At 52.0% G+C, this 19,512-nt stretch overlaps 1 long non-coding RNA gene across 1 annotated transcript in view; it reads right to left on the bottom strand.

Annotated features, from left to right (window-relative positions):
- LOC119970682 overlaps positions 1–16,473 on the bottom strand; it is a 34,228-nt gene extending 17,755 nt beyond the window's left edge. Inside the window, exons 1-2 of the long non-coding RNA XR_005461657.1 lie at positions 16,321–16,473; positions 7,287–7,434 (exon numbers count right to left, since the gene is read on the bottom strand). This is a non-coding gene — a long non-coding RNA (uncharacterized LOC119970682). The remainder of the gene's footprint in view (positions 1–7,286; positions 7,435–16,320) is intronic.
- Between the last annotated feature and the right edge of the window lie 3,039 nt (positions 16,474–19,512).

Genomic DNA, 19,512 nt, shown 5'->3' with positions numbered 1-19,512 from the left:
GCAACGAGAACTACCGTGCACATTTTCACCATAAACCTAAGGTAAAGAACCACCGCTTTAAAAAGGTTTCATCCACTCAGAGAACAATTTGCCAAGGCTTAGCCTAGGAATGGCAATGTAAATTGCACAAAAAACATTGGCAGAATAATTAATAAAAACAAGACGACTTGGCTCTTTCTGTTAATCTTTCTTCCAAACAAAAATGCACTTTCTCATGTTCTCTTTGTTGAAGCTGATGCCATTTTATTCGATCAGGCACTTGACTTTAAAGCACGGTGATGGAGTGTGTGCCACTTTGGTGACTTGTTTGGCGTTGCATTGTGAAAATATGGGGTGGGATTCTCCGTCGGCCGATGATGAAATCGGGAAATGAGATTGGGCGGAGAACCGGTCATGACGCCGAAAACATGGCCGGGGCTGGGCGCCACGTTCATACCAAATCACAAATCTCCGGTGCCTCAGTCAATGTGTTCCACTCCTCACATACAGTAAACACTGTTCCAATATCATCAGCGGGCCTGACCTGGTATTCTCCAGGGCCTCGGCTCTCGTCCACCTCAGGTGAGGGAGGGAGAGGGGGTAGGAAATGCAGCGACTTGACCGTGAGCTGCAGGTCCTGACACTGAAAATGAAAAATGAAAATCGCTTATTGTCACGAGTAGGCTTCAAATGAAGTTACTCCAGCAGCAGCCGCTGACCGAGGAAGCGAGGGAACGTGGCGGTCTGCAGGTTAGACTGAAGCAACACGGTTTCAAGACCCCCTCTCCCCAGCATACTCCTGGCAAACGTCCAAACGATTGAAAACAAGCTGGATGAACCTAACGCCAGACTTACCTTTCAGAGGGAAGTAAGAGACTGCTGTGTGCTCTGTTTCACAGAGACATGACTCACCCCCACCTCACCGGACTGTGCCATACAACCTGAAGGCTTCTCTATTCACCGGGCGGACCGCACGGCATCTTCAGGCAAAGCGAAGGGTGGAAGGGATTTGCCTCCTCATCAACTCCTCCCGGTGCTTGGATGTGGCGACGCTGGCGAGCTACTGCTCCCCAGACCTGGAATACTTGACCGTAAAGTGCCGCCCATACTATCTTCCACATAAGTTCACTTCAGCCATTATCACAGCGGTCTACATCCCACCCCAGGCAGAAGTGAGGAAGGCGCTGGATGAACTGTACACAGTCATAAACAACTATGAAACAGAACACCCGGAGGCCTTGTTCATTGTGGCCGGAGACTTCAACAAAGCCAACCTCAAGAGTGTATTGCCAAAATTCCACCAGCACATCTCCTGTCCCACCAGGGGCGACAACACTCTTGACCACTGCTACTCAAAAATCAAGGGCGCTTACCGTTCCATCCCCCGACTGCACTTTGAGAAATTAGACTATAAGACTGTGCTCCTTCTCCCGGCTTACAAGCAGAAACTCAAGCGGGAGAATCCAGCTAAGAAGGTCGTGCAGTGCTGGTCCGAGAGACAGAAGAGCTCTTACGTGACTGCTTAGAGACAGTGGATTGGTCCATATTTAAGAACTCAGCGACTAACTTAAATGAGTATGCCACCACCGTCACAGACTTCATCAGCAAATGTGTGGACGACTGCGTGCCAAAGAAAGCAGTATGTACGTTCCCTAACCGGAAACCATGGCTCAACCGCGAGATTGACTCCCTACTGAAGGACAGATCTGAGGCGTTCAAGGCAGACGACCCTGTCCTACACAAGAAATCCAGGTACGACCTCCGCAAAGCCATCCGAGATGCCAAGAGAAAATATCAAACTAAGCTAGAGTCACAGACAGACTTTCGGCGGTTGTGGCAAGGACTAAACAACATAACGGGCTACAAAGCGAAGCCGAGCAGTATCTCTGGCAGCAGCGCACCCCACCCCGATGAACTTAATGCATTCTATGCTCGGTTTGAGCAGGTAACCAACAATCCGCTGTCGAGTGCCCCAGCAGCCCATAATTCACCCATACCCACCATCACAGCTTCCGAAGTCAGATCGGCCTTCCTGAAAGTGAACCCACGGAAGGCGATGGGCCCGGACGGGATCCCTGGTCGTGCACTCAGAGCCTGCGCATACCAGCTGGCAGAGGTATTCACAGACATCTTTAACATATCCCTACTCCACTCCGAGGTCCCCACCTGCTTCAAGAAGACCCCCATCGGTACCAAAGAAGAACCAGGCAACATGCCTCAATGACTACCGCCCGGTGGCCCTGACGTCAGTTGTAATGAAGTGCTTCGAGAGGCTGATCATGAAGCGCATCACCTCCATACTCCCGGAACGCCTTGACCCACATCAATTCGCATACCGTCGCAACAGGCCCACATCAGACGCCATTTCCCTGGCCCTTCACTCATCCCTAGAGCATCTCGAAAACAAGGACTCCTACATCAGACTGCTATTTATTGACTACAGCTCCGCCTTCAACACCATAATCCCAGCCAAGCTCATATCAAAGCTACAAAACCTAGGACTTGGCTCTCCACTCTGCAACTGGATCCTTGACTTTCTGACCAACAGACCACAATCAGTAAGAATGAACACCAACACCTCCTCCACAATAGTCCTCAATACTGGTGCCCCGCAAGGCTGCGTACTTAGCCCCCTACTCTACTCCCTGTACACACACGACTGCGTGGCAAAACTTGGTTCCAACTCCATCTACAAGTTTGCTGACGATACGACCATAGTGGGCCGGATCTCGAATAAAGACGAGTCCGAATACAGGAGGGAGATAGAGAACCTAGTGGAGTGGTGTAACGACAACAATCTCTCCCTCAATGCCAGCAAAACTAAAGAGCTGGTCATCGACTTCAGGAAGCAAAGTGCTGTACACACCCCTGTCAGCATCAACGGGGCCGAGGTGGAGATGGTTAGCAGTTTCAAATTCCTAGGGGTGCACATCACCAAAAATCTGGCCTGGTCCACTCACGTCGACGCTATCACCAAGAAAGCACAACTGCGCCTATACTTCCTCAGGAAACTAAGGAAATTCGGCATGTCCACATTAACCCTTACCAACTTTTACAGATGCACTATAGAGAGCATCCTATCGGGCTGCATCACAGCCTGGTATGGCAACTGCTCGGCCCAGGACCGCAAGGAACTTCAGAGAGTCGTGAATACCGCCCAGTCCATCACACAAACCTGCCTCCCATCCATGGACTCCATCTACACCTCCCGCTGGGGAAAGTGGGCAGCATAATCAAGGATCCCTCCCACCCGGCTTACTCACTTTTCCAACTTCTTCCATCGGGCAGGAGATTCAGAAGTCTGAGAACACGCACGAACAGACTCAAAAACAGCTTCTTCCCCACTGTCACCAGACTCCTAAATTACCCTCTTATTGACTGACCTCATTAACACTACACCCTGTATGCTTCAACCGATGCCAATGCTTATGTAGTTACATTGTATATCTTGTGTTGCCCTATTATGTATTCCCATGTATTTTCTTGAATTTTGTTTAATTCCCTTTTCTTCCATGTACTGAATGATCTGTTGAGCTGCTTGCAGAAAAATACTTTTCACTGTACCTCGGTACACGTGACAATAAACAAATCCAATCCAATCCAATCCAACTGTGAAAAGCCCCTAGTCGCCACATTCAGGCGCCTGTTCGGGAAGGCTGTTACGGGAATCAAACCGTGCTGCTGGCCTGCTTGGTCTGCTTTCAAAGCCAGGGATTTAGCCCTGTGCTAAACAGCCCCTAAAACCCCTGGCCGGGCTGGCTGAGGGGTGGAGGGGCACTCTGCTTGGGCCAGGGGCGGGGTGGAGTGACGACGCAGCAGGACTGACGTGGGGGTGTGGGGTTGACCTGGAGATGGGCCGTGGAGCCAGGGTGACTGCCCACAGGACCGGGGTGTCCAGGCACGGGCCGCCATTGCCACGGCCTGCAGGGCAGCCATCTCGCTGTGTACACCAGTGACCACACACTGTGGCCTGTAGTTCTGCAGAGTGACACCTGCCATATAGGCATTCGCATGTCACAGAGGCCCAATATGCCCGATCGGCACACTACATCCATTTCAATAGTGAACTACCAAGCTGACCAGGATGCCCGGGGAGCGGGGTTCACCTCCATCGTCAAGATGCCCCGGGTCCAGGGGATGATTGGTGGGATGCATGCCCCCTACGAGCACCTGCAGAAGACAGGCCGCTTTTCACAAACCGAAAGGGGTTCCACTTGACCGTGCAGGCTAGTGTGTGACCATGAGATGCACATAATGCACGTCTGCACACGATACCTGAGCAGTGTGCACGGCGCCATTATCCTGGCACACTCAACAGTTCCTGGCCTCTTCAAGGTGCTCCCTTGGCTGGGGGGTTGGCTCCGGGGCAACAGGGGTTATCCACTGCGGTCATGGCTGATGACACCTATCCAGAGGGCACAGACCGATGTGCAGACCCGATATAATGACACTCATGCAGCAGCCGGAAGTGTGACCAAGCAGTGCTTCGGCATCCTGAGGCAGGTGCCTGGATCTCTCTGGAGGGACCCTCCAGTATAGCGTAAGGAGGGTCGCCCGTATTGCACCGGCCTTCTGCACCCTCCACAACATCACGAGGGGCAACGTGCTGGAGGAGGAGGATGGCCTCGTCCGATGAGGAGGATGTGGACAAGGGTGGGAATGGGCAGGACATGGGGCCTGGGCAGGCACGGAAGGCTGCACAAGTCGAGGAGACACAGTCGGAGTGAGGCACATCCAGAGTGGGAAGTTGGAACTTGGTAATTTGGTGCAGTGAGGTAATCAGGAAAGGGAGAGAACCAGAGAGCACTTGAGACCCTGGGTGAGTTCTCCCAGTGAGCTAGAGAAGCCACAGCCAGAGTGAGGCACAACCAAGAGTCAGTTTGGGAATTTGAAGCTAGGTGGGAATTTGAAGCTGGTAGGGGACGAGGTGCTTTTTAACCCTGGTAAGTGGCTGGTAAGTAGTTTTTCTTTTCATTGTCTAATTTATTTATTTTTTCTTTTGTTTTTTGAAATTGTAGTTGTATAAGTTTACCTAAGGTTTAAGACATGGCAGGAGATCCCAGACCCATGTCATGCTCCTCGTGTGCGATGTGGGAGCTCAGGGACACGCCCACTGTCCCTGGCTCCTTCACGTGCGAGAAGTGTGTTCAGTTGCAGCTCCTGTTAGACCACTTGACGGCTCTGGAGCTGCGGATGGACTCACTTTGGAGCATCCACGATGCTGAGGACATCGTGGATAGCACGTTTAGCGAGTTGGTCACACCACAGGTGAAAGTTACTGAGGGAGATAGAAAATGGGTGACCAAAAAATAGAGCAAGAGTAGGAAGGCAGTGCAGGTGTCCCCTGCGGTTATCTTCCTGCAAAACAGATATACCGCTTTGGATACTGTTGATGGAGATGCCTCACCAGGGGAAGGCAGCAGCAGCCAGATTCATGGCACCATGGCTGGCTCTGCTGCGCAGCAGGGCAGGAAGAAGAATGACAGGGCTATAGTAATAGGGGACTCAATCGTAAGGGGAATAGACAGGCGGTTCTGAGGACACAATTGAGTGTCCAGGATGGTATGTTGCCTCCCTGGTGCAAGGGTCAAAGATGTCTCGGAGTGGCTGCAGGACATTCTGGGGGGGGGGGGGGGGGGGGGGGGGGGAGGGTGAACAGCCAGTTGTAACATCGTGAACATGTGTTTATTGTGAACATATATATATATATATATACATAGGTTTGTGCCCTAACCCCTATCGCTATCTTATGTTCTGCACCCATGTTAACCTAACTGATGTCTACCTTCCTGGCCATATGGGCTCTAACGCCACGTCTAGGTGAATCCCCAGGTGGTATATCAGGAGTGGAAGTGGCCTCCTGCGATTCCCGCCCTGTGACCTGGGTCCCCTTCGGTGGCCGTACTGGATGGGCTTAGCTACTGCTCAGGTATCCCAGGTGGCATGGTGCCACCCTGTTCTGCCTGCTGCCCATGTGATGTGCCAGGGACAGGAGGGGAGGGAGGAGTCCGAGGTACTGCGGTGTTCCAGCACCTGCTCTGCCGGAGTCACCGGCATGGTCCCCATCACCTTCTCCTCCCTCAAAGTGCCCAATGGTCCCTGTGCTACTCCTTGGAATGGGGGTGCAAGGAGAGTTAACCCCCACCACCTGGCGCTGTCAGTCCCAGAGACCCGTTCTCAATTCAACTAGGGTCGCCATGCTCGTGGCCATGGAGCACAGTGAGTGGACTACCTCCTGCTGGGACTGCACCACATCATCCATTGACCATGCCATCACCTTCCGTGTCCTTGCCACATCACCCAGTGACTGTGCCATCACCCTCTGGGACTGGGCCACCTTCTTCTGTGTCTGTGCCAAGTTAGCCAGCGCCTGAACAATGCCACTGATGCCATCAGTCATGGCCCGCTATGAATGGGCCATGCTCTCGAGGGACGCTGCAATTATCTGATACATGGCTGCCTGTGATGCGCCAGGGACAGGAGAGGAGGGGGGAGGCCTAGGCCACTGCCTGTATGGATTGCCCCAGGCCTTGGACATCTTGACCCATGGTCGAAATCATTGCCTCCAAGACCTCCGCCACCTTCTGCTCCTGCACGCGGTAGGATTCCTCCAGCTGCACCGGCAGGTTCTTTATGCTCGCCGACACCCCTGGCTCTGTGACTGCCTGTGTACAATCGATGAGATTGTCTGTTCCAGAAGCCCAAAACCCTTCTGGATGGTAGCTAGTCCCTCGGGTCGGTCTGCCCTCCGACCGTCTGCCCCCTCGGGGGTTCCTACCCATCTGTTGTACCCCACCTATGTGTAGTATGCACCAGATAGTGCCCCAGGAGCCTGTTCACTAAAGTGCCCAACCGAGGTGAGTGTCTCTGGAATGGTGGAGGGTGTTGGAGACAGCAGTGACGGAAAGTCGGTGTCTTCCCCGGACTCGAGCTCCGAGGTGTCACGGGATGCGGGCCGAGGGCTCCCATCGCTGTCCGTGTTCTCGTCCTCACTGCTCTTGTGTTTCTGGTTGGGGTCCGAGTCAGTGGTCACCAGAAGGGCCCACACCATCACCAGGAGCTCCTACAAGACACAAGACAGGAGGCATGATTGCATTGTGGGCCGGGGCGGGGTGGGGTGGCGGTGTGTGGGGGCGGGGGGGGGGGAGTGTGTGGAGAGTGGGGATGTGTAGGGGAGGGGGGAGTGTGAGGAGGGGGGTGGTGGAGAGGGCGTTATGAGGGGAGCTGTGGGTGGTGGTGGTGGGGGGGGGGGGGGGTGACACAGCTGCCATGGGGAACCGCAACTCAGCTGGGTCTCAATTCCTCACCGAATGCCGACCTCCGCCTCGACGACTGCCCTCTTTCCGGGCGCACCGACCACACCCAGTGCCCTCTGTTGTGCTGCGGTTTGGGGCCACATGTCTGGCCGTCCCCCTCCAGTCTTCTCCCTCTCACGGCGATTATTGGGGGCCTTCTCTTCAGGGATTGGGGAAATCAGAAAATGCACAGTGTTAGACAGTGTGGTAGTCACCACTGATATATTATACTGTATATATATATGGGTTTTACGGTAAGGCACCTGTGCTACAGGTACGGGGGTACATCCCTGCCTGCTGGCTCCGCCCAGTAGTCGGAGCATAAATATGTGTGCTCTCCATACAGCAGCCATTTTGTCAGCTGCTGTAGGAGGCCACACATCTCTGTGTAATAAAGCCTCGATTACATTCTACTCTCGGCTCATCGTAATTGATAGTGCATCAGACAGTCCGACGCATGCAGCCCAGGGCGTGGGTAGATGGTAGCTTCAGTGGGCAGGGCACCCAGCTATGGCAGCCGGTATGGGTGCAGGCATGTGGTGCAGGGTGGGGGTTCGGCTGCCCTCTGGGTGGGTGGGGGGCTGGGATTACGAGTGTGTGGGACGGGTTCGGAGCTGGAGGCACAGTGCTGCCAACTCGCCCTGGCCGCACTGAGGAGGTTGTGCAGTGTTTTACAGCACTGCTTGCCAGTCCTAACGGTGTTGCCCTCAGTCCTCACGGCCTCTACCACCTGCGTCCAGGCACGGCGAATGGTGGCGGCCAGCAACCTCCGTCCCACCCCGGGGTACAGGGTCGCCCGCCTCTCCTCCGTGGTATCTAGCAAGGTCTCCAGTTCAGCTACAGTGAAGCGGGGTGCCGCTGTCCTTGCTGCCACCTTGTTGGCTGGGATGAGCGTGCGTGGGGAGTGAAGTGTGTATACGTGGCTGCAGCCCCTCATCTTCCTGAGTATCAATCCCAAACCCGGCGAATCTGGCATCATTTCTCACTGGAATCGATCGTGATCCACGCAGCGCCGGTGCTAGCTCCTTCCCTTAATGGTCGGTGAATTGAGGCGGTGCTATTTTTACTGTTGTACAAGTCCTGGCGTCACCACTTAGTCTCAGGAATGGATAATCCGGTCCATGGTTCTTGGCATGGAGAAGATTTATATTGCTTCATACAGGAGGAGCAGATTGTAAATGTTATTAAGCGTGCAGCTGTCAATGCTGCTTCTGGTTCAGCCAAAAACAGCAGGGTCCATGTAACTGAAACAATATTTTCCTTCACTTTAACCAGTGTATTCCTATTTTATTGCCTTAATTAAAACTCGACCATTTGTGTGGAGATGCCATTTGTGTCATCCTTCAAACATCCTTTGTAAATATCACGAAATAGCCTCTTTTTTTGATAAATGATTAAACTGAAGGGACTGAACCTTTTATTAAAACCACATGGCGCAAAAGGATTTTTAAAGAATGGACATTTGTTCTTCATTATTTCCAACAGAAAGGCTTTAGTGGATTTAGATGAACTTTTTCTGTACTTCAAAATGGTACGCATCATGTTTAACAGCTAAACTTGCTATCAAAAATAAAAACAAAAACCTTTGGAAATACCCAGGAGCATCTGCGGAGACAGAAACAGAGTCCACAAAATCACAGAATCACACAGTGCAGAAGAGGCCCTTCAGCCCATTGAGTCTGCACCGACACATAAAAAACACCTGACCTGCCCACCCACCTAGTACCATTTTCCAGCACTGTGCCAAGTGCTCATTTTAAAGGATGTGAGGCACCCCGCCTCTACCACCTTCCGAGGCAGTGCATTCCAGAACGTCACCACCTTCAAGGTGAAAAGGTTTTTCCTCAAATCCACCCTTACCCTCCTGCCCCTCACCTTGAACTTGTGTCCTCTCGTAATTGACCCTTCGTAACTAAAGGGAACAGCTGCTCCCTATGCACCCTGTCCATGTCCCTTCTACACCTCGATCAGGTCACCCCTCAGACTTCTCTGCTCCAGAGAAAACAACACAAGCCTATCCAATCTCTCTTCACAACTTAAATGTTCCATCCCAGGCAACATCCTGGTGAATCGCCTCTGACCCCCTCCAGTACAATCACATCCTTCCTATAATATGGTGACCAGAATTGCACCCGGTACTACAGCTGTGACCTCACCAAATTTTATGCAACTCCTACGTGACCTCCCTGCTTTTGTAATCTATGCCCCGATTGATAAAGGCAAGTGCGCCTTTTTCAAAATTCTATTAATCTGCTCCCCCACCTTCAGAGATCTATGGACTAAAACGCCAAGGTCCTTTCTACCTCAGAACTTTCTAGTGTCACACCATTTAGTGAACACTTCCTTGTCAAATTACTCGTTCCAAAGTGTCTCACCTCACACTTTTCAGAGTTAATCAGCAAAATTCCCCCATCTGGGATTAAGTCCCTTGGCGGGGATGGGAACATGGAATGTTTCCCATTTCAGGGGCCAGCGGGAAATCAGACCACATCTTCCAGCCCTGACCTAATTAAGTATGCACCTGCGGGTTTGGCGCCGTATTCCGTGGTGGTGGGGGGTGATGGTGTGGGTCGCATCATCACACCTGGGTGACACATTGAATAGGTGCCCAACACCACCGACCCATGATTGAAGAAAGAACCTGGACATCCTTAAAATAAGCTGGATCTCCAGGAACATCCTGAGGCTGGAAGATAGACCTCCTCAGGCTGGACGATCCGCCTGATAGATGCTACCCCCCACCCCCCCCCTGCTGTGGTGTTCCAGGGTTCACTGTTGCCGGCAGCCTCCATCCCGAATTCTGGAGACAGCCTGAGGCATTATTCAGGTGAGTCCTGACTTCTGCACACCACATTGTTCCAGACATGTTCCGGGCCGACATGTTTTCCCACTGGCATCACGCAGAATTGCGAGATGGAGAGAGATTGTGGTTGGTCCTGCATGGGTTGCAAGTCAGTTTCCTGATCTGACATGGAGAGCACCAGCCGAAGATCCTGCGGCAAATTCAAGCTAGAGTTGAATTCTCCCCCATCACCAGCCGCCACTGAACCGCCGGCGATGCCGTGGGAGAATTCCACCCAATGTTTCTGATCTGTGACCTTTCATCACAACTAAGACAATTTGGAAACACACTGGGGCGGGGTTTTCGTTGGATGGCGCCGGAATCAGGAAATGGGATTGGGCGGAGAATTCAGTTCTGACACCGAAATTGTGGCAGGCGCCGGTTTCATGTCAAATTGCAATTCTCCATCGCCTCAACACCGGCGTCAATGTGTTCCAGCACGTGCACTAAACGCCGTTGGCATATCATTGACCAGCCCAATCCGGTATTCTCTCGGGCCTCCGCGATTCTCCGGCTCCACCGGAGCGAATTCCCGATGGCAAGGTTCACTTGTGCTTTTACAATTTGTGAAACTAGCGCAGTGGCTGATGATGGAGAGAGAGGAGGTAGGGCACGGAGAGGTGCAACCGGGGGCTGCCGGGCTGGACACGGGGCGGGGGGGGAGGGGGTGGTGATGTGGGAATGGGCCATGTGGCCACGGTGACCCCCACAGGTCTAGGGCAGTGTCCAGGCACGGACCTCCATTGCCGCGGCCTGCAAAGCAGCCATTTTATTGAGCACCCTACTGACCACCCACTGTTGCCCCTGGTTCCGCTGAGTGAGGCTGCCTTATGGGTACCTTCACCCCACCACCCCCATACCCCAGCCCCTTGGTGCTGCTAGTCCTGGAGGCCTGCTCTCGTCTCAGCCAGGGTCTGCATGCTCGTGGCCATGGAGCACAGGGGGCGGACCACTTCCGTCTGGGACTGCACCACATCACGCTGCAACTGTGCCACCACCTTCCTGGGTCTGTGTAACATCAGCCAGTGACTGCACCATCTCCCTCTGGAATTCAGCCACCTCTCTGTGGCTGCGTCACGTCAGGCAGCGCCTGAGCAAAGTTGTTGACTCTTTCAGCCATGTCCCGCTGTGGCTAGGCCCAGCTCAGGAGCGTCGCTGCAATTTCCCAGGATACTCTGGCACCTGGCTGCCTGTGAGAGGGCAGCCATGCACTGGGCCTCAGCCAGCGCCTGCACAGGGTGCCCCAGGGCTAATCTATAGCCAAAACCCTCCACCGCGGATGCCACCCATGCGGCATTGGCCTGGGTGGCACACATGATCGGCACCACCTCCTGCTCCTGCACGCGGTTGGACTCCTCCACCTGTGCCTGCAGGTGCTGGATGCTCTCTGACAACCCCTATGCGGTGGAGGTGAGGGTGGTGTAGGGGCGAGGAAGAGGATGGGGGTGAGGATGGCGATGGGGGTAACGGTGGTGTGGGGGTGAGGGAGGGGTTGGGGTGAGGGTGGTGGGGGCAGTTGGGGTATTGGGGGTGGGTTGACACATGTGGGGACCCGCAGCTCAGCGGGATCTCACCTCCTCGCCCGAGGCTGATCTCCACCCCGGCGGCTGCCCTTTCCTCAGGCCCACCAACCACGTCCAGGGTCTACTGCTCTGCCGTGGTGAGGGGCCGCAGGTCCGGCAGTCCCATGCAGGCTTCTCCTGCTCCCTGTGGTTAAGGGCGGCCTTCTCCTGGGGTTGGGTGGGGGTGAACAGAAAATGTACAGTGTTAGACATTCTGGCGCATGCAGCCCGGGAGGTGGGCAGCTGGCGCCCTCAGTGGCCAGGGCACTCAGCTATGGCAGCCGGTAAGGTGCCGGCAAGCAATGCAGGGCGGGGGGTCGGCCACCCTCCAAGTGGGCAAGGGGGATGTAGGGTTACAGGTGTGTGGGGCAGGGGCTGATGCCAGGAGCACAGTGCTGCCTACGCAGGGGCTGGTTTAGCACAGGGCTAAATCGCTGGCTTTGAAAGCAGACCTGTGCCAGCAGCACGGTTCAATTCCCGTACCAGCCTCCACGAACAGGCGCCGGAATGTGGCGACTAGGGGTTTTTCACAGTAACTTCATTGAAGCCTACTTGTGACAATAAGCGATTTTCATTTTCATTTTCACCCTGGCCACCCTGAGGAGTTTCTTCCTGCACTACAGGCCGGTGCGGACGGTATTACTTGTGCCGCTCATCACCTCCACCACTTGCTGCTTGTCAGCCTCCTGAGTGTCAATCACTAACCTGGCAAAACCCACACTGTTTCTTATTGGAATCGATTGTGTTCCACATAGAACATAGAACATACAGTGCAGAAGGAGGCCATTCGGCCCATCGAGTCTGCACCGATCCACTTAAGTCCTCACTTCCACCCTATTCCCGTAACCCCTCCTAACCTTTTTGGTCACTAAGGGCAATTTATCATGGCCAATCCACCTAACCTGCGTGTCTTTGGACTGTGGGAGGAAACCAGAGGACCTGGAGGAAACCCATTGCAGACACGGGGAAACCCATTGCAGACACAGCACAGACGTGCAGATTCCACACATGGCGCCCTACCAGCCCCTCAAGGGTCGCTGAATCGGTCCAAGTGTGTCGTCAGTTTTGCTGTTGTGGAGTTCCACAAATCCTGCCCCCGGGGTCAACAATTAGTCTCAGGACTGGAGAATCCCACCGAATAGGTCTCGAGCAAGTGAAAGGGAGATGGGTCGGAGTAAGAACTAAAGAGAAGGCTTGTGATAAAGTTGGGGACAGGAGAGGTTGAATGATAAAAGATTTCACGCTGCAAGGCCAATAGGAAAATGATAATGGACAAGTAAAGGATCAAAGGGGCAGTATTTTATGGGCACCTTTGGCAGGTTTGCACCATAAAATTCCTTGGTGGCTTTCCCAGTGCCCTCACACCTGTCCCTGTTCTGTCCGCAATATTACAGAGGGCAGACTAGGCCTCTGGTGGCCTCCCAGCTCTCACTCCAATTCAGGCCCTTAAATGGCCAATCAATGTTCACTGAAGGTTGCTTCCTGTCCAACCTCAATTATGAAGCCAGTAAGGGGGTGTGGGGGTGTGGGGGTGTGGGGGAGGGGGGGGGGGGGGGAGGTCATGAATAAAAGGGAAAGCCAGTTGGTTACTCAGCTCAGGCCTCAGGTAGAAGATGGAGGGTGCATTTATTACTGGCTCCATTTCGAATTGGGAGCCCTCCTTGTGAAGATCTGGGACCTTCCTCCCCATCTGCCCTTCAAACCACGCCCCACCCCCTCAACCCTCCCATCCCAACCACCCCCTCAACCCTCTGCCAGGAGAAAACACAGGCAGGCACGGGGAGAGTGGCAAACCCTACACAGTCACCCAAGACCGGAATCGAACCAAGGTCATTGGCGCTGTGAGGCAGCAATGCTAACCATCAGGCCATCCTTGTTATCCCAGCAGTGGCCACTGTTGCTGGTAGCACTATAGAGACGACAGAGTAGCCGGTCAATCTGATTGGCTGGCTCCTCTCTAAAGTGGGTCTTCCGTCTGAGTGAGGGTCACAAGTCTTGCCTTCAGCCAATTACCATTCCACAGGGTGTAAAATGTTAGCGGAGCAGCCAGCACCAACAAGGACGCCTTCCCCATCGATTTATCTAGTGGCGGGATGGGAAACCTTAGCATTGGACAACTTTCTCCCAACAGGAATCTCGAGCAGGATAGTTGCCATCTGAAGGCAAAGTAAAGGAAATAAGAGAGAAAGGAGAGGGGGAAACCAAACTTGGGAAGAATTGCAATACAAATGGGGGCAGGGGTTATGATCTAAAATTGTTGAAGTCAGTGTTAAGTTCAAAAGAACATAAGAACATAAGAACTAGGAGCAGGAGTAGGCCATCTGGCCCCTCGAGCCTGCTCCGCCATTCAATGAGATCATGGCTCATCTTTTGTGGGCTCAGCTCCACTTTCCGGCCCGAACACCGTAACCCTTAATCCCTTTATTCTTCAAAACCATGTCTACCTTCATCTTGAAAACATTTAATGAAGGAGCCTCAACTGCTTCACTGGGCAGGGAATTCCATAGATTCACAACCCTTTGGGTGAAGACGTTCCTCCTGAGCTCAGTCCTAAATTTACTTCCCCTTATTTTGAGGCTATGCCCCCTAGTTCTGGTTTCACCCGCCAGTGGAAACAACCTGCCCATATCTATCCTATCTATTCCCTTCATAATAATTTTATGTGCTTCTATAAGATCCCCCCCCCACCCCCCCCCCCCCCCCCCCCCCCCCATTCTTCTAAATTCCAACGAGCACTGTCCCAGTCTACTCAACCTCTCCTCGTAATCCAACCCCTTCAGCTCTGGGATTTACCTAGTGAATCTCCTCTGCACACCCTCCAGTGCCAGTACGTCCTTTCTCAGGTAAGGAGACCAAAACTGAACACAATACTCCAGGTGTGGCCTCACTGACACCTTATACAGTTGCAGAAGGCTGTGAAGCATCCTGTTGAAAGTTGAGGTGCTGTTCCTTGAGCTTGCCTTAAGCTTCAATTGAATATTGTACCAGGCCAAGAATACAAAGGTCAGATCGGGAACAAGGTGGAGAATTAAAGTGACATACCACATGAATCTCGGGGTCACACGTGTAGACTGAATGATTACTCAGCCTGTGTTTGGTCTCCCCATTGTACAGGAGTCTACATTGTGAGCAGTGAACGGAGAGAAAACTGAATTGAAAGAAGTACAAGTACATTTAACTTGGAAGGAGTGTTTGGGCCTTGGAGTGAGAGAAGGAGGGAAGTAAAAGGACAAGTGCCATGCCCAGTAAAGACAGGTCACATTTATAACTTTAAACATGGACTATATTCAGTATTGAATAAAAATTGTCAGATCCACCTCCTGCCCTCCAACAGGTATGATGGGAAATATGTTAATATCGATAGGACAATTATTGGCGGTGTGGGTTGTACTTCACTATATGTCTTAGCAAGGTTTTGATAGGTGGATATAATTACACATTCTTGTCACAACCCCTCCGAGTGGTCGCAAGATCCACATCCTAACCACTTCTGGATAAAAAGATTTTTCTTGAATTCTCATCCGGATTTATTATTACTCACAATCTTATTTTTATTGTCCCTCATTCTGGTCTCCCCACCAGAGAGGCTCTGAGTAGAAAAGAGGAACAGAGATATGTGGTTAGAATGCGGAGCTTACGCAAAGAATAGTTGAGGTGAAGCACATAGATTTATGGGAAATGGCAGAATGGGCTATGCTGACATAGTTTGATGAAGTGTTGGTGGGGACTGCTCCTGTGGAGCCCTGACACAGATCAGTCAGGTCAAATGAATTGTTTTTGGGCTGTAAATTTGATGCAATTCTGTGTGCTTGGCATCGGGCGCATTCTATCGACCCCGCTAGAGTGCCAAGGTGTCACCATGACCGTACAGAGATCGGGCTAGGGGTACTCTGCCCTTATGAGGTGGGGTGTGGGGGGTCTTGATGACTCTCTTATTGGGGCACTGAGGAGTTCCGGAGGCCGTAGTGGAGGATCTAGAGCAGGGGTGGGCAAACTATGGCCCGCGGGCCGCATGCGGCCCGCCAAAGGTCTTTATGCGGCCCACCAAGTCATTAAAAAAAATAAAACAAATTTTTTAAAAAACAATTTTTTAAAAAAAATTTTTAAATTATTTTTTTAAGGTTAATGGGGGGGGGCTGTTGGGTTACTTACTGGTATAGGGTGGATACGTTGACTTGAGTAGGGTGATCATTGCTCGGCACAACGTCGAGGGCCGATATGTTCTCTATGAGGCGCCCAGAATCATAATCGGGTGAAGTAATTATTTTACTTAATATACTATGCGGCCCTTTAAAATTGTGAATTTCTGAATGTGGCCCTTGCACGGAAAAGTTTGCCCACCCCTGACCTAGAGATTGGGACGCATTTAAAAACGAAACACCCGGCTAAAGGCGCTCGACACGGGACTCTGTTTAATTGCCATTAAATCGAGGTCGATATCTGTGTTCTCCAGCGACCTCTAGTGAGAACATGCAAATGTTTCGCATTGTAACACTGTAAGATGAATTGTTGGTGTGAGTTGAAGTCTATTTCAGATATTCATGCTGCTCACAGTTCAGACCCCTAACGCCCATTTAATGCCTACTTAAGTGCCCTGTCCTGCCGCAATTGTTATTCTACGAGCGGCTGGTGGGGTACTTACCATGTGAAGGCGGGAACGTGTCCCTATTTCAAAGGCAGTCAGTGGCGAATCAAGCGACTTGGCATCAGGAAGCAGGTAGCCCGCTGCAGGTCACCCCTTACTCCCACCTCCCAGCAACCCCATTCCCATTATCCTCATCTTGCCCTCACCTTTCTCCAGACATGCCGCAGTGAACCCTGGTGAAGGTCCAGGTGTACTACCAGCAGCAACCACCTGTGGCACTGCTGATAACAGACCTGCCAACCTCTGATTGGCCAGCAGCTTTTGTGGGTGAGATTTCAATCCGAATGGAGCAATGAAATGTGTCCCTTGGAGCTGGGAGCTTGAGTGACAGAATTTGGGATTTAATTCCCCGCACCCAATTTTGGATTTAATTTCTCTCAGGGTCCTGGGGAACAGACAGCAGGAGGCACTGTCGTAGTGGTATTGTTGCTGGACTAGTAATCCAGCCACCCAGAGAAATGGTTTGGGAACCGAGTTCCAATCCCGCCAGGGCAGATGGGGAAACTTGAATTTGATAAAAAAAACAAAATCTGAAGTTAAAAGTCTAAAGATGATCGTGAAACCATTTACGAATGTTGTAAAACCCCACCTGGTTCACAAATGTCCTTTAGGAAAGGAAATCTGTCGTCCTCACCTGGTCTGGCACACATGTGACTCTAGATCCACAGAAATCTTAAATTCCCTCAGGAATGGGCAAGAAATGCTGGCCCAGCCTGTGGCCCCCACATCCCATGAACAAATGAAAAATAACCCTGTCACCCTCATTAAACAGTTGCCCACACACATCGACACTTCTGCCCTTTTGGAGAACAAGTATGCATTTACCCTCTGAGTGAATCAGCTTCCAAAGAGTAAGACGGGATCTCTTCTCAGCTTGAATGGGGCAGGGAGCAGCTGCCTCATGCCTTTGGATATCATTGGCTTTGAAAAGAGGTTCTGGTGTTTACAAGTCCGATCTGGAGCCTGAATCTAGAGATAACTATATAACACGGTATGATGTGCCACAATGGCGGCAGCATTATCAAAACTTATTGCTGCACTGAAATGATAACTGCATAATTTGATCTGTGTGGTAAACCACTGAACATACATTACATGTATTATGGTACACTGCCATTGTACTCCAGTTATTACGGTAAATCCTGGCCTGCTGGCTCCACCCAACAGGCTCTGTATAAAAGTGTACGATCTCCTGCACTGCCCCCATTCTTGGGTCCAGCTGCAGGAGGCTTTACATCTAGCACAATAAAGCCACAATGGTTCACCATTCGTCGTGTGGTCATTGATGGTGCATCAATATGATTTCCAGATGATCTTCCCACTATATTCTGGCAGAGAGAGACAGCAAGAAACCCAGCCATTAGTTTGCTATGTTCATTCTGCAATTTATGCTGAGTTTTGCAGTATCCATAAATGTTTGTAACAAGAAAAAAAAATGAAGCAAGCTTTGCTTTTCATGTTTATGAAGCTCAAACAATATGATACGGTTCAGAGTGTTTACAAGTAAGTGTGTCACAGACTCGGGACGGGATTCTCTGGCCGACGGCGAAATCACGAAACGCGATTGGGCGCAGAATAGGTTCCAACACCACATTCGCAGCAGGCAGCAATTTGACACATAATCGCAATTCTCTGTCACCTCAGCAGCGTCAATGCCGAACGCACGTACAGTCGACACGGTTTGCATATCATTAGCAGGCCTGACCTGGCATTGACTGGGGCCTCCGCGATGCTCTGCCTCCGATGGGCCGAGTTCCCAACGTTGCGGTTCACTTGTGCTTTTACAAATCGTGAAACCGGCGTTGTAGCTGTTGAAGGAGAGAGAGGGGGTACGGAAAGTGTCCAACATCGCCACAGTTTGCTGTCCGTTGTGCCGCCAAGGGGGGCTTCTGCCAGGACTGGGGGGAGTAGCGGGGGGTGGTCCGGAGGTTGGCCGTGGGGTCGGGGTGGACGGGCACGGAACACCATTGCTGCAGCTGGAAATGCAGCCATGCAGCTGCACATGCTGCTGACTGGCCACTGTGAATTTAGGGCCAGGGGTCTTATAGGTGTCTCCCAGGGCACCCCCCCCCCCCCCCCCCCCCCCCACCCCAACGGCGCCCTCTGGCCCCAGCCGATCCATCAGCTGCATGGGCCATCTTGTTGGCTGGATGGGTGTGTGTTGGGGATTGTAACCTGTATATGTGGCTGCAGCTTGTCAGCCTCCCGAGTTTCAATCACAGTTCCAGCGAATCCCACACCGTTTTTCTGGTGCTGGTGCTAGCCCCTCCACAGTCGCTGAATCGATCTAGGTTCGGCGCCAGTTTTGCTGTCGTGGAAGTCCACGAATTCTGCGTTGGCGTCAGAATTTAGCCTCAGAAACGTAGAATATCGCCCAAGATCTTTGTTTCTTTGCAAATGAACAAATGTAATGGTGTAATACTGGGGACTGCATCATGTTGTTATGTGATGTAATCATAACAAAAGCAGTCTAGCTCTGACCCCTCAAGACAACCTTCTGCAAATGTTGGTCAAACACTTTCTTCTTGAATATGAAGTTAAATTTCTTTAAATGGCAAAATCGTATTTGTCTGCCGCAGAGGTCACTAATATGCAGTAGATGGCGCTATTGCATTAGTTGACCAAAGCGAGACTGGAGGCAATGCAAAGCAGCAAACCTAGGGGGAAAGTTCCTAAGAGAAAGATTTTAGTCCGTGCCGTTGTGGCGAAGTGCAATGTTCTACACTTTCCTTGGATTAGTTCCAGTGGCCCTTCCCTACTTCCATGCATCGCTCCTTAAAATATACAACAATCATACAATGCTTACAGAAAGAGGCCATTCAGTCCGTCGAGACTGCACCAACCCTCGGAAAGAGCACCCTACCTAGGCCCAAACCCCATCCTATCCCTGTAACAGCACCTAGGGGCAATTTATCATGGCCAATGTCCCCAACCTGCACATCTTTGGACTGTAGAAGGAAACCCCAGCACTGGGAGGAAGCCCACACAGACACGCGGAGAACGTGCAAATTCCACACAGGCATCCGAAGTTGGAATTGAACCTGGGTCCCTGGCGCTGTGAGGCAGCAGTGCTAACCACTGTGCCACCGTGCTGCAGACTCAGTTTAGGCATGTGGGAAATCCGCAAAACTCTGTCTACTTCTGAATTTTTACGGCAATGAAGGATAATTTTCCCCAGATAGAAAACCT

This window comes from Scyliorhinus canicula, chromosome 8, assembly GCF_902713615.1.
Source record: "Scyliorhinus canicula chromosome 8, sScyCan1.1, whole genome shotgun sequence".
Taxonomy (NCBI): Eukaryota; Metazoa; Chordata; class Chondrichthyes; order Carcharhiniformes; family Scyliorhinidae; genus Scyliorhinus; species Scyliorhinus canicula.
This window is presented reverse-complemented; position numbering and strand designations above follow the sequence as displayed.